Consider the following 15,539-nt stretch of genomic DNA (forward strand, 5'->3'; position numbering starts at 1 on the left):
GCACGAAAACTGACAAGTTAGTGGTTAAACCACTAAAAAATCCACGGCCAAAGACACAATTTTAAAGGTCATGGAGGGTTCCTCGTATTAAAAACATGAATCGCTTTGTTGACAAATAGATTCCAAAGAGCGTAGAAATTACTTCTACTTTTCCTGTGCGTATCCCCCCAGTTTGTTGAGAAAGTGTCTAAAAGACGGTGTACTAATCTAGAAGATGTCTGACCATTCGTTACACGCTCCTCATTACTTTCCAGGTAAGTTAATACCTTCTGTCGTGGAATTTTTGTAAGTAATTGCTTTTAGATGATTCGGAATGGAACTCTTGGATGTTCGCCATGATTGGTATTGGATGCATCTTCATTGCCTTTGTTGCAGTCTCAATATTTTTAATGTGGTAAGTGCAAAAATATCGAGTAACTTTTGCATTAACGGTAGTATTTATTCAAATATTCAGGACATATCATGTTGAAAGTCACACTTTTCTTGCAGCCAACAACCAAGATCCGCCGAACGCCAAGTCCTAACCAATGGATGAAATAATACATAAAGACATCTGAAATACATCATTATCAAAGCACATTCATCTATGATTCAAGAAAATATTATTCACATGTGTTAGTATGCATAAAAGCTAAATTTAGTAGACGTGGCATTATTGGCAATCTAATAATCTTTCTTTTTATTCTTTTTTTTGGCTTAAGTTGTTCACACAGCACAGCTCTCAAGCACGCGGGGGTAGTCTTATTTTGGGGTTCCAGGTAGTCTACATTAAACAACTTAGGCGCAGAGTCTAAGAAAAACTTTCAAGAGTTCTCGAAACCAAGATAATACAAGTTCTGCCTAGGTCCTTCAAACCAATCTTCAACCAATGCAAAAATGGCAACATGTCTAGCTGTTAGCTTTACGCATACATGATGCATTGAGTGTACCATAATGAAAAAGGTTGGTTCTCTTTAGACTCATTATGTCCGTATATGACAGGGTACCAATACATGACTGAGAACCAGAGAACGACCTTTATGCGTCTCTTTATTGAAGGGCATCCAAGGTGGGCGCTAGCATGGGCCACACCCGGGACATGACCCCTATTCGGGTTGCCTTTAAATCGTCACAATTCTCATCCGTGGAATTAAATAACTTTTGCCAATTTTTTTCCACCTAAGTCTATTTGTGCGGGGAGTAGGCCATTGTTAAACAACACTGGAAGAATGGACGTTTAGAGAACCGCATTTAAAAGGCTCCGACAAGTCCCCTAGTTTTGGAGAGGTCACTGGAATACTTTTCAATGAGGGCTGTTCAGTTGGTGTCATCAATTTCCGAAGCTATCGCCATCTATCGCAAAGGGCCGGTTTCTTGAAAAGTGGCCTGTTTAAAATTACAAATTTCGCATCATTTTGAACGAATTTGGCATTTAATTTCGTACAGTGTGATCAAGGAACGTTTAAGATAGCATATGCTCTCACTAGTATAAGCATTGGACCTTTGCTGTTAATGCATTTGACAAATAAATGAATATTTTCTTCAATTTATATATTGATTCAGACATGACGGTACATAGGGTGAGCTAGTCTACAGAACAGAGGAAGGGCAAGATTGGTGCGTTACTCAACCTGCTCTTCAAATTGAGCAAGACTGTTGAATACTAGTTTGCTTTTCCTTAATGTCTGATAGCAGTAGGTAGCATTGATTATTCAGTCCTGTTTGTGGTGGCTTGCACTCTTGGTGCACTATCATTTGTCTGCTTCCAGGACTTCCAGGACATTACCACAGTGGTAAAAATACCTTTCAAAGTTTTGACGGAAATTCCCAAACACATTATGGCATTTTTTATACCTCAGAAAATTATGGAGAACAATTTTGATTTTATTGCTTTATGGAGTTCTAGCCCATATAACGGCTACTTAGTTACATGGGATTTAGTGGTCCAAATTTCATCGTTTTTAGCCCCAAAATGCCCCGGTTGTATAATAATTCAATTTCCCAAAGAATCAATATCAATTTCCAATATCACATAAGTAAAGGATTATTTTTCTTCTTCTTAAATAGTCTAGAATGCATAAAGAAATATTGGGGCCAGAGAGAAAGTTGTTCCGGGGTACCAGGAGAGTATAGTGGTGGAATTGTTCAGGGATTATCTTCATGTCGTCCTCATGGCGAGTCAATACTTGATTTGTTGATTCATTGCGTAGCAGGTGGCATGTCCTTCTCTGTTGAGCTCGGTCAGGGCACGCTTTAAATTTGGCGGGGAATTTTGATCCACGGGTTTGGTGTCTGTCATAATTGTGATATCTTACGAGCCAATCGAGGATCAACCAACGTAGCTCTCTGACCGGAACAATCCGACGTTCCCCTTTCGGATTATGGACATGTTCGTACAACAGGGAACCCGCTTAATCATGTCACGAAACCTATCTACATAAATAAAGCTTCCTTTTCCGGCCAGTCAGTCGGAGAGACAACCTCATGCGAACCAGCTGTGTGTCATTTATGTCTAGACTTCTAAATCAAGGTAAGAACTATAAGGTTATATTATTCTGCTAAATCGTTAACGAGAGAGTTTAGGGGAGTCGCAACATGGTCCTTCGAGCCGGATCTAATGCCGGTGGCTATGCCGTCATCCTCTGAAAGCTTGGATGTTGAAGATTCTAGTAGATTTCATTGACCAGGAATAGTCCTAATAAACGAGCTTTTAATGACCACATACCACGAGTCTCTGACGATCTCCAATTCGGCCGTGATGGCCGAAATCTGCTTCGTGGCGGCGGTAACGGCTTGGGCGTAGACCTCATCCGCGAGGACTTCGTGATCCTGTCGATTGTTTTCCATTGTGTCAAAGATGGTGGATGGCTCTCGTGGGCAACTTAGGTCCCTGGAATCGTTAGGAACGATCGATTAGCAATCTCAAACGTTTCGACAGGCCATTCGCTCAATACAGGCAACCCAAACCCTGACCCTCGGTTGGTACTAGCAAGCAATCCCAACCTTTGTTGAGTCACTAGATCAATGTTGGAAACAGCATTCTGAATCCGATCACGAGTGGGCTCAGAGATATCGTCGGGGTCCTCCGTGGGGACCAGCCTGCCGATCTCGAGGAGCAAACCCAAAGGCCTGAATCCTCCGTAGGGATAGCAGTGCCACCAGACACGAGGTTCGATCAATAGTATCACTCATTGTCCAATTGTGATTGACGAAGGCTTGGTACTGACTTTGCAGTTAAAATTTTGAGCCGCCCGACAACGGTGCTCACTAACCCTGTTCTTCACCAATTCAGTCGCAACGCCGGGTATTCTCGGAATGTTTAAGAGTTCTGACCTGTAATTCAAGAACACCATTGAGGTTGGTGGGACATTTGTTACTGGTGGGGGGTGGTTTGATATGCTCTGAGGCATTGTAATAGAGCCTCTCTCATAGGCTTCCTGGATGCATTACACGACTGGAAGGTTCTCTTTAGAACTTTCATGAAACATTCCGCTGGGTTTGCGCTTGGATGATGAGGGGCGATGAAAGAGTGTGAAATGCCGTATTGGGTAATAATCAGGTCTTTATGTTAACCCGAAATAAACAACAAACCAAGGCTGCGTGATTTTTGTAATTAAGTTGCGCGAGAACCCATCCTACGTCATTCATAGCATTAATGCCAAGAGTGAAAACGCAAGCCATTTGAATACATAACGGCAAAGCTCCGGATTGGCCGCCTTATCAGATTGGGTTGGACATCAGCCATCCGTCATCGGATTGATACCCATCATTGTACCAGATTGGGTGATGGGTGTTCATCCAATAGGGACCTTTAAGCTGATGTCAAACTCAACCTTCTGAGAAAAATGGTCACGAAACCTCCATTTTGATTCGTCCTTGGGCGGTCACTTGTCACATCTCATTTCCTAATACAACAGCTTAATCAAATCGACGGAGATTCTTGGAACAGTCGTCTTCCATCTTGACTGGAATCTTGGGTTAATACTTATTGTCAGCCATTATTAATCAGACTCAAATCTTGTATTTTTGTAAATAATTGAGCAAGCTGAACCGTTATGTCATTATGTTGCAAAAGTTCTGCGGGTGAAGTCGAGTATCTTGAAATGCTGAATTTGTTTTAATACACCTTTCCACATGAATACAAGCAGATGAGCACTTGCAGGCAGAAACCGATATCAGAAAATATGAATTAAATGGTGACAACGATAAATACCTGACTAGAATGAGATATCACACTAATTATGACTAGAATTGCTTATTGTGTGAACTACTCAAACATCGAATTGATGATAACAGAAGGGGTTTAATAATGGACTAGTAATTTGGAACCATGCTAGGAAAAGTTTTTTAAACGCACTCACTGGTCAAGAATGTTTCAGGCATAAGTGTTCCATATACAAGCAGAACGCATAAAAATGAATGGTAGATTTGACATTTAATTCCAAAAAAGGCCCATTTTCTAATTTGCGCGTCTTCATCAAATCTGATCCTTCACGAGCTAAGAAAAGTGATCGCAAAGATTGGTGATCCCAAAGAAGTGATATTATTAACAATCTTAAGCACACCTTCAACATAAGAGAGAAGTCGAAGAAAATATGTCTCTCTTTTAATGTTTGAAGAGAGTGAAGATATTCTGTCCGGATAAGAATTGTGCCACTTGGGGATTCTTTTTTGCACTTTCTCTATACAGCCAATATCCTTGTTAGGAGGGTTCCATACTTCGAGCTTAGTCTACATGAAAAAGGTGAAGAGGAGAATGACAGCCAGTACATAAGCAGTTGGGTAGAGACAAGCGATGAAAATCTTGATTACTGCAGAAGATTGGGTGGGTCAGATTGAACAGATCCTGTTTCTGCTCCCGCCATTGATGACATTTGGACCGGAGCCGGAAAAACGTGCGTGACCACCAATATTCCGAAGGGATGTAAGGCCAAGGACAGTAGGGTGTTTGTACGTCCTTGACCAAGAGGACAATTTGAGTCCGGACATCACCTCCGGAAAGTTCATGTTCCCAACACTGGGACACTAACCTGGCCAGCCCGATTTTTGGCTGTAAAAATACCTCCATGCATTTTTGGCATATTGGGGAATGCACATAAATTGTTTGAGGAACTTGGTGAAGGTGGCATCGGCGGATTTGAGGGCGGATTGGGCGGAAGGCAGTAGAGGAAAATTGGTTGATGTATTTCTGGAAGAGTTGAAGCTATTAGAGAGGGAAGATTCTTGATGGGAAGTCTATTGGAAATGTTTTCGATCCTGGCCTAGCATTGACTATTGATGATTGAGATGTTTAGTGGAGGAAAGTTGGGTTGATTGTGCTTGTGGAGAGATCCACAAAGATTGGACAATTTCATAGAGGAGAGTAACTTCCGTGGTGGTAGAGCGGCTGCTCTGGAAATCAAATTGGAATTTGGGAAGGAGATCCCTATCCTCAGCCAATCCGCAAAAGCGGACGGCTAAAAGGGTGGGTGAACATCATCTTTAAGAAGAATTGGCCACTGCAATGGCCTCTGAATAAAATTTGCCCGAGTCCACTGATTGTAAGAGACTCCCGTGGATGCGATTCATCCATCCTTCCAGAACTCTTGAACATTGAGTGTAATGGCAGAACAACTTCAATCCATAGATTCCATTGTGGATTATTCTTTGGAGTTTTGATCATGATGGCCCAAAACCACTAAACAGTAATGACTAACTGGCTTAGGCGACATTGTTCACTGAAATTTTGAGGGAATGAATGCTAAATGTGTTCAATAGTCTCAGTAGCGCTGGAAAAGTGACCGCCCAGGAGATTTGTTTACCTTTCCTTTTTAGATGAGGTCATCAGTCAGCTGTAGCTTAAAGGTGCCAATAATGGATGATTGGTATGAAACTGATTAGAGGTGATTGTGGTGACTGTTGGTCAATGTCAGTCAGACGACTGACGGTTGGTTGATGTCAGTCCTAATCTGATAAGGGCGGCCAATCCGGAGCTTTGCCGTTGTGTATTCAAATGGCTTGCATTTTCTCTCTTGGCATTTGTGCTTTAAATGACGTAGGATGGGCCCTCGCGCAATCTAAGTACAAAATTCACGCAACCTTAGTTTGTTGTTCATTTCGGGTTGACACAAAAGACCTGATTACCCCAAAATGATCGATGAATACTGCTTCCCATGCGCGTTCTGGTGTGGCATGACATCATTGTTCCACTTTGCTGGCCTTCTCAGTGATAGCTAGACACACCTCGCATTGCTGAACGTGGGTTTCAATGTGTGTGTCTATTGCGGGGAACCACGCCACCGTTCTGAAGCGTTGCTTCATGGAGCATGTTCCGAGGTGAGAGCCACCATGGGCCAGAGAGACAACGCGCTCTTGTAGCCCTTTGGGAACAATAACTAGGGGGCCTCGAAGTACGTTGCCACCCTCTGATATCGTGAGCTCATAGAATACTCTTCTAAACAGTCGGAGAAGTAGGTCCTCGGTCAGAGTGCCGTAATGGGTGGACTTTTTCAAGGCCGTGAGTTGTTTATCTCTGCGTGTGTATCTTTTTACCTCTGCTGGCGTCAGGGCGGCGAACCACAGATCTGTGCGGCGAACAGGTCACCATTCAGGGTGGCATAAATGACTTTCTCCATATCACAGCCCAACCCAAGATCTTCGGGGTCCAGCCAATGGAGAGGCGTGGCGTTCCGTCTAAAGAAGTCCGCAGGATTGGATTTTCCTGCCTTCCAAATCATTTTGAACGACACATCTTGATGTCTGAGGATGATGCAATTGGTTCTGATGGATCCAGGTCGCGTTTCTCGGAATATGGGCTAAAGGGGCTTGTGATCTGTTACAATGGTGACGTCTGGGTTGGTGACGAGGTAGATCTTCTTCATCTTTTTTAGCCCGTGGTCAACCGCCATGGCTTCAAAGATCAATCTGGGTATCGTTTTTCCAACAGCTGTGGTGGCCCGCGATGAGATGGCGACCGTTTGCACGTCGTGAACTGTGTCCCCTGTGCAAGGATAGCGTACAATCCATCCCGATGGGCGTCAACAAACACAAAGGTGGGTTTCTTTGCGTCAAAGTACGTCAGACAGGCCTGTTCGTGAGAAGAGTTCTTGAGCTTGTCTAACTCGAGTTGATGGACCGAGGTCCAATCGTATTTCGCATGTTTAGAGGTAAGTGCTCTCAGGTTGGCCGTTTCCCTGGCTATGAAAGGGATGAAGTCAGAATTTGAACGGGCCATGCACAGAAAGGCCACAAGCTCTTCCTTGGTACCAGGCCTCGACTAGTCTCTTACTATATTATTTGTTCCAAAAATGGGATTTCTTGATAGAACCAGTACTTTCAATGTCTTGACACTTCTGTATTCGCAGATAAAGGGCTCTAATCTAAAAAGAAAGGGTCGAGAAAATTTTACGAAATTTTGCTGGATCAATGCTCACATTCATTATTCACGGCCCGATGACAAGTAAATGATTATAATGACCTACATTAATTGAAGAGTTCTACGTTTTTATCTTATTACTTTTATTTGCTTAGTGGCTAAGAGTTGCCATGACCAAGAGCAGCCCAATTTGCGGGAAGCTCGTTCGCAGTCCATATTTCTAGAAGTCCATGATTGATTGTACTTGATAACTTGTATTCTGTGAAAATAGAAAAATTTATAAAAAGCAAATAATAAGCGCTGTGCATTCCATTTATTTACGACACATGTAATATTCGGATAAAATTCACTTTGCTCTGGTACAAAAATGAACATTCCGTTTTTAACATTTAACTTGTGAAGTGTTTTCAAACTGAAAACTTAACTTATCATTTTCAACTAGCGTGCTCCTTGATATGTCACGAAAGCAAGTATATCTCTGTGCTGCTCAATTCTAAGCCCTTGTTTTATGTTCGATCCTGGTTCCATCATATTTATTTCTCAAAAAGTTGTGAAGACATTGATTAATAAGAGGTTTGTTGGAACTATTTTTCTCTGTTTCCGCGGGGTCACTAGACACATTTGTCAGATATTTCATCAAATTCTTTTTCTATTGAAAGTCTATTTCACGCAATAGCCTAACTAAATTCACAAAGTAGTATTGTTGCAGATCGGGAGCGTTTCAATACAAGGTCAGTTTGTAAACTAAAAAATACCCTCTTAATAGTGCTATAAATTTCAACTCGTGCCACCAAGCTAGATGCAAGCGACCTCTGGCGTCACGGGCCACTTCTCCCTTTTAGTTGCCTGGCTTTGTAGAGACCCTTTTCGTGGAAATGATTGATGATCAACTCTCCGGTTCAGGAGCTCTTTGGTATTAGCGCGGGATGCTTCAGATAGTGTGGGAGCAATGATCTGTGAAGTCGTCCTCCGAAGAGAATCAAACCGTCCTCATTCAATGGATGAAGGTTTGAATTGAACTTTGCAATTATTTTGCCGTCTTCCAAAAGTTCTTTTTGGAGAATGTGACAATTTCTCTTGTGCTTGGCGCATCTTACTTGGGGTAAGGTATTGGGTCTCAGCGTCTTCATTTCGAAGGCGTGTCTTTGCCAGGATCTTTCTTTTGAATCAAACATTCCAAGCAACTGCCTTGGTCAATCTCGTCCAAGATCAACTTCTTAAAAGGGCAGTCTTTGACTTGAACTAGGTTGATTAAAATTATTATTATTGATGTAGTGCCATCGTGAAGTAGAGGTTACTTCATGTATTTTATTCACATGAATCGAAATGAACATTTTCAATGACAGGGAAGGTTGTATCCTTTTACGTTCCGTGGGAAACGGCTGGTGCTTTGACTTTCCTAGATTTGTAGCAATCCTGATTTGGAAAATTTATTTGATCCCAACACTAGTGAAAAGCCAAATGAATACTGCAATTCCTGAAAAGAGTGTCTTCCAAAGCTCAAATACATTGGGAGACTTAGATAGAGTCAGCTGGCGGTGGAAGTGTGACCCTTACACGGTCTCATTCAGTGCAATGTCTGACCTCCAATAAGGAGTTTCATGTGGACAATGCGAGATGACTGACTGTGGAAGGAAAAATGTTCTTGTGCACTGGAGCGAAAAACCATCGGTAGACCTGCAGTATTACGGACCTAGAGAACACAGGCAAGTTGGGGAGATGGGCGTTGAGATTGGCTGAGCTGGAGCTTGACGTGGAACATATCCCAGGTATGGCAAATGATGATGCCGATTCTTCTCATTTGCGTTCAATCATTGTCGATTACGACACATTTGCATCCGATATCTTTATCCACATTGTTCACATTTTACGTCTTTTATGGAAATACACATCAGTTCTAGTTACATGGTGGCAGCGGTGATTCCTCAAGTGAGGAGGTGAGAACCAACGCAAAGATTGCGTCTATAGACTCATCAGGTTATTCAAGGAGAATGCCAAGTAGTAGGACAACTGCGGAAGTTGATGGGTCGGGAATGGAATGGTCGGGGGCCGGACATGTTGTGCGTCCACAACCCAAGAGACCAGAGGATTCCATGGCGGAGTATGTCAGATACTTTGGTCGTGTGGCCGGTGCCAATGGATGGTCGGATGGCCAGGCAGCAGAGATCTTCCCAAGATTATTAGAGATTGGATCCACGGATTTGGATGACCTGAGTGAATCGTTCTTGGGGAGTTTCAAGGCACTGAAGGAGGCCCTGATGCTGATGGAGGATGACTTCAGAGAAGCCTCAGTCCAAACCTTTTTCTGGAAGATGTCCATGCGTGAGGACGAGAAGGTTCAAGGACACACCAAGAGGTACAAGGTTGCAGCAAACTATTGCTACCCAGGCTTTGCAAAAAGTAATAAGGACTTACTGGCCGAAGATGGTTTCGTTCATGCTTTGCCAGGACCATTGAAAACTGTAGTCCTCAACAATCGTTCGCAGAAGTGGAGGAAGCAGTTCAATCAGCATGGATGGCCGAAGGTCTGGCCTGACTATGGGCATGTGAGAGAAGAAGACAACCGTGAAGCAGGACGGGAGCAGGACAACACCCCAGGAAGAAGACTGGCTATGTAGAGTCGAACAGGGCACCAAAGGACAGAAGATCGTGCTTTAGTTGTGGAAGCCAGGATCATGGCATAGCAGATTGCTCAACAAGGAGACCAAGATGGGATGGCAACAAGGTGCCAAAGAAATTTTACCCCATCCAATGCTGACTATGGAGATATCTCACACTAGCTAGAAAAGTTACATAATGTCACTTAAAACACGCTAAAAGCATAAGTTACGCATTCATTTGAATTCTGAAGACAAACATACTACAAACAGAATTATTGATTTTGTCGTTTCTTGAAGACTTTGTTGAAACTAATTAAAAGCAGCTTCTTTAAGACTTCATTGATATTTGTGAAATTTTCAGTGACAGCTCAACAAAATGTCCTTTCGACGGTCCTGAAATAAGTTTTCAAAACCTGCTTTTTTGAGGTTTTAGATATGGTTGTATATGGTTATCTCTCTCTTTTTATCGTTTTCAACAGCTGTGGTGGCCCGCGATGAGATGGCGACCGTTTGCACGTCGTGAACTGTGTCCCCCTGTGCAAGGATAGCGTACAATCCATCCCTATGGGCGTCAACAAACACAAAGGTGGGTTTCTTTGCGTCAAAGTACGTCAGACAGGCCTGTTCGTGGAGAGAGTTCTTGAGCTTGTCTAACTCGAGTTGATGGACCGAGGTCCAATCGTATTTCGCATGTTTAGAGGTAATTGCTCTCAGGTTGGCCGTTTCCCTGGCTATGAAAGGGATGAAGTCAGAATTTGAACGGGCCATGCACAGAAAGGCCACAAGCTCTTCCTTGGTACCAGGCCTCGACTAGTCTCTTACTATATTATTTGTTCCAAAAATGGGATTTCTTGATAGAACCAGTACTTTCAATGTCTTGACACTTCTGTATTCGCAAATAAAGGGCTCTAATCTAAAAAAGAAAGGGTCGAGAAAATTTTACGAAATTTGCTGGATCAATGCTCACATTCATTATTCACGGCCCGATGACAAGTAAATGATATATAATGACCTACATTAATTGAAGAGTTCTACGTTTTTTATCTTATTACTTTTATTTGCTTAGTGGCTAAGAGTTGCCATGACCAAGAGCAGCCCAATTTGGCGGGAAGCTCGTTCGCAGTCCATATTTCTAGAAGTCCATGATTGATTGTACTTGATAAGCTTGTATTCTGTGAAAATAGAAAAATTTATATAAAGCAAATAATAAGCGCTGTGCATTCCATTTATTTACGACACATGTAATATTCGGATAAAATTCACTTTGCTCTGGTACAAAAATGAACATTCCGTTTTTAACATTTAACTTGTGAAGTGTTTTCAAACTGAAAACTTAACTTATCATTTTCAACTAGCGTGCTCCTTGATATGTCACGAAAGCAAGTATATCTCTGTGCTGCTCAATTCTAAGCCCTTGTTTTATGTTCGATCCTGGTTCCATCATATTTATTTCTCAAAAAGTTGTGAAGACATTGATTAATAAGAGGTTTGTTGGAACTATTTTTCTCTGTTTCCGCGGGGTCACTAGACACATTTGTCAGATATTTCATCAAATTCTTTTTCTATTGAAAGTCTATTTCACGCAATAGCCTAACTAAATTCACAAAGTAGTATTGTTGCAGATCGGGAGCGTTTCAATACAAGGTCAGTTTGTAAACTAAAAAATACCCTCTTAATAGTGCTATAAATTTCAACTCGTGCCACCAAGCTAGATGCAAGCGACCTCTGGCGTCACGGGCCACTTCTCCCTTTTAGTTGCCTGGCTTTGTAGAGACCCTTTTCGTGGAAATGATTGATGATCAACTCTCCGGTTCAGGAGCTCTTTGGTATTAGCGCGGGATGCTTCAGATAGTGTGGGAGCAATGATCTGTGAAGTCGTCCTCCGAAGAGAATCAAACCGTCCTCATTCAATGGATGAAGGTTTGAATTGAACTTTGCAATTATTTTGCCGTCTTCCATAGTGAAGTCGTCCTCCGAAGAGAATCAAACCGTCCTCATTCAATGGATGAAGGTTTGAATTGAACTTTGCAATTATTTTGCCGTCTTCCAAAAGTTCTTTTTGGGAGAATGTGACAATTTCTTCTTGTGCTTGGCGCATCTTACTTGGGGTAAGGTATTGGGTCTCAGCGTCTTCATTTCGAAGGCGTGTCTTTGCCAGGATCTTTCTTTTGAATCAAACATTCCAAGCAACTGCCTTGGTCAATCTCGTCCAAGATCAACTTCTTAAAAGGGCAGTCTTTGACTTGAACTAGGTTGATTAAAATTATTATTATTGATGTAGTGCCATCGTGAAGTAGAGGTTACTTCATGTATTTTATTCACATGAATCGAAATGAACATTTTCAATGACAGGGAAGGTTGTATCCTTTTACGTTCCGTGGGAAACGGCTGGTGCTTTGACTTTCCTAGATTTGTAGCAATCCTGATTTTGAAAATTTATTTGATCCCAACACTAGTGAAAAGCCAAATGAATACTGCAATTCCTGAAAAGAGTGTCTTCCAAAGCTCAAATACATTGGGAGACTTAGATAGAGTCAGCTGGCGGTGGAAGTGTGACCCTTACACGGTCTCATTCAGTGCAATGTCTGACCTCCAATAAGGAGTTTCATGTGGACAATGCGAGATGACTGACTGTGGAAGGAAAAATGTTCTTGTGCACTGGATGCGAAAAACCATCGGTAGACCTGCAGTATTACGGACCTAGAGAACACAGGCAAGTTGGGGAGATGGGCGTTGAGATTGGCTGAGCTGGAGCTTGACGTGGAACATATCCCAGGTATGGCCAATGATGATGCCGATTCTTCTCATTTGCGTTCAATCATTGTCGATTACGACACATTTGCATCCGATATCTTTATCCACATTGTTCACATTTTACGTCTTTTATGGAAATACACATCAGTTCTAGTTACATGGTGGCAGCGGTGATTCCTCAAGTGAGGAGGTGAGAACCAACGCAAAGATTGCGTCTATAGACTCATCAGGTTATTCAAGGAGAATGCCAAGTAGTAGGACAACTGCGGAAGTTGATGGGTCGGGAATGGAATGGTCGGGGGCCGGACATGTTGTGCGTCCACAACCCAAGAGACCAGAGGATTCCATGGCGGAGTATGTCAGATACTTTGGTCGTGTGGCCGGTGCCAATGGATGGTCGGATGGCCAGGCAGCAGAGATCTTCCCAAGATTATTAGAGATTGGATCCACGGATTTGGATGACCTGAGTGAATCGTTCTTGGGGAGTTTCAAGGCACTGAAGGAGGCCCTGATGCTGATGGAGGATAACTTCAGAGAAGCCTCAGTCCAAACCTTTTTCTGGAAGATGTCCATGCGTGAGGACGAGAAGGTTCAAGGACACACCAAGAGGTACAAGGTTGCAGCAAACTATTGCTACCCAGGCTTTGCAAAAAGTAATAAGGACTTACTGGCCAGAGATGGTTTCGTTCATGCTTTGCCAGGACCATTGAAAACTGTAGTCCTCAACAATCGTTCGCAGAAGTGGAGGAAGCAGTTCAATCAGCATGGATGGCCGAAGGTCTGGCCCTGACTATGGGCATGTGAGAGAAGAAGACAACCGTGAAGCAGGACGGGAGCAGGACACACCCCAGGAAGAAGACTGGCTATGTAGAGTCGAACAGGGCACCAAAGGACAGAAGATCGTGCTTTAGTTGTGGAAGCCAGGATCATGGCATAGCAGATTGCTCAACAAGGAGACCAAGATGGGATGGCAACAAGGTGCCAAAGAAATTTTACCCCATCCAATGCTGACTATGGAGATAGATGGCAAAGATGTGCAAGCTTTGGTGGATACTGGAGCGTCGTCCAGCTTCCTACCATCAACCATGTTCCAACCGGACTCCCCTTGTCTGACATCATTCAAGACGGCATCAGGTAACGGGCTTATAACCGAAGGAAAACGGCTCTGTCACGTGAAGGTTGATGATTGGGAGGCAGAACATTAATTCTTTGTTGGTGCCGTGATGCTGGGCATGGACTTTTTAGCTTAACATGATGCGCACGTTGGTGCCCGTGGTGGACAAATAAGCATTGGAGGATTTCCATTAGCAAGTCACCTGGAAGGTGATTTGGCCAATTTGGCCAGTGTTGGACAAGACGGTCATATAGAGGTTGTAGAAGCGGCGGATTGTCGAGCATATTGGATATGTAACGGGGGGCTGACCAGGGAGTAAGTTCAAAAGAAGTTGAACACCTGAAAGGCAGAAGTGCAGGAAGCAGTTCAATCAGAGTTACGACGGTTTCTTGGGATGGCGGCCAACGTAGGTCAAGAACCACAAAAAGTCCCCAGAAGTCAAGTACGTGGGGCGCCGACAGGGCCCGGCCAACGTGATGGTCTGGGCGGCCGTGACCACGTCCGGCAAGAAGTCCCCCCTCGTCATGGTGGAGAAGGGGGTCAAGATCAACATCGTGCAGTACCTGAAGATGCTTGAGGACGATGTTTTGCCGTGGTTTGAGTCCCTCGGAGCTCCGTATCTGTTTCAACAGGACGAAGCTCCTGCGCACACAAGCAACGTCTCGCAAGAGTGGTGCCGAACCAATCTCCACAACTTCATGGACAAGCTTGAATGGACCCCCTCGAGCCCGGACCTCAACCCCATGAACTTCAGCATTTGGGGTATACTGGGAGTAAGGGTTAACAAGACCCATTACAAGTCCGTCGATGCCCTGAAGTCCGCCCTGCACCAAGCGTGGGCCGACTTGTCCGAGGACACCGTGGGTGCCACGGTCGCCCACGTTCCTCGACACGTCTTGAGCAAGTGCGCCTAAACGGCGGGGGCCACATCGAGAAGTTTAAAAAAAACAAAGTTCCCCAACAGATACATGATCAATGTGCCAAAATTTTAGGTCAATCAATTGAATGTAAGTCGAGTTACTGCGTAATTAGTCTATTACACTTAAAGAGAACAACACTGTAGATTGTTATTATTATTTTGTTAATTTCTAAATCATTTCTGAACTCATTTTTTCATAAGATTAGATTGCTATAATATTTCATAAAATCATTCAGATTGACATTATCACATGTGAGCTTCCTGAGTCTATCAAGAAACAAGTCCCATATACCATGTAACTCATTGAACATGGTTGTACTTTCGTTTTGGAGGTGCTTAAGTCCAACCTGAGACTGGCAGCATGCGAAAGATCAGTGTGTCAATAACATTTTATTGAGAAATGCCACACTAATACCATTGTAATGACAAAAGACACTCTTAACCCTGTGCTTAAATCCATGGAGGATCTAATTTGTCATAAATCATTTGCCATATAATGCAATTCAAACGTGCGACCTCTTTTTAGAAGCAACTGACTCCCTGTCAGGAAAGTTTCCGAAGAAAACTCATGTTTGTTGACAATTGGTAGCCAATCAGATCGGTCGAATTTGATGACGTATACTCAACCTTGCGTATCCATGATTAGGACATCTACAACATTCTCTTTAATCTACAAGTATGACTTGCGCATTGTTCAATGCACATGAAAAAAGTGAAGAGGGGAATTGCAGAAAGTACAAAAACAGGTAGATGACGAAAATGACGAAAATCTTGGTTATTGCAGTGGGTGGGTGGGTCAGATTGAACAACTTAAGAGGG

At 43.1% G+C, this 15,539-nt stretch overlaps 1 long non-coding RNA gene across 2 annotated transcripts; it reads left to right on the plus strand.

Moving 5' to 3' along the window:
- Positions 1 to 15: 15 nt before the first annotated feature.
- On the plus strand, positions 16 to 577 carry LOC131888699 (uncharacterized). 2 transcript variants are annotated; one of them, XR_009374149.1, is made up of 3 exons: positions 101 to 254; positions 304 to 394; positions 490 to 577. It is a non-coding gene; the product is annotated as an uncharacterized LOC131888699 (long non-coding RNA). The 2 variants fall into 2 exon arrangements; XR_009374148.1 differs by having other exon boundaries at positions 16 to 394.
- Positions 578 to 15,539: the final 14,962 nt, after the last annotated feature.

Source organism: Tigriopus californicus, chromosome 10 (assembly GCF_007210705.1).
Source record: "Tigriopus californicus strain San Diego chromosome 10, Tcal_SD_v2.1, whole genome shotgun sequence".
Taxonomy (NCBI): Eukaryota; Metazoa; Arthropoda; class Copepoda; order Harpacticoida; family Harpacticidae; genus Tigriopus; species Tigriopus californicus.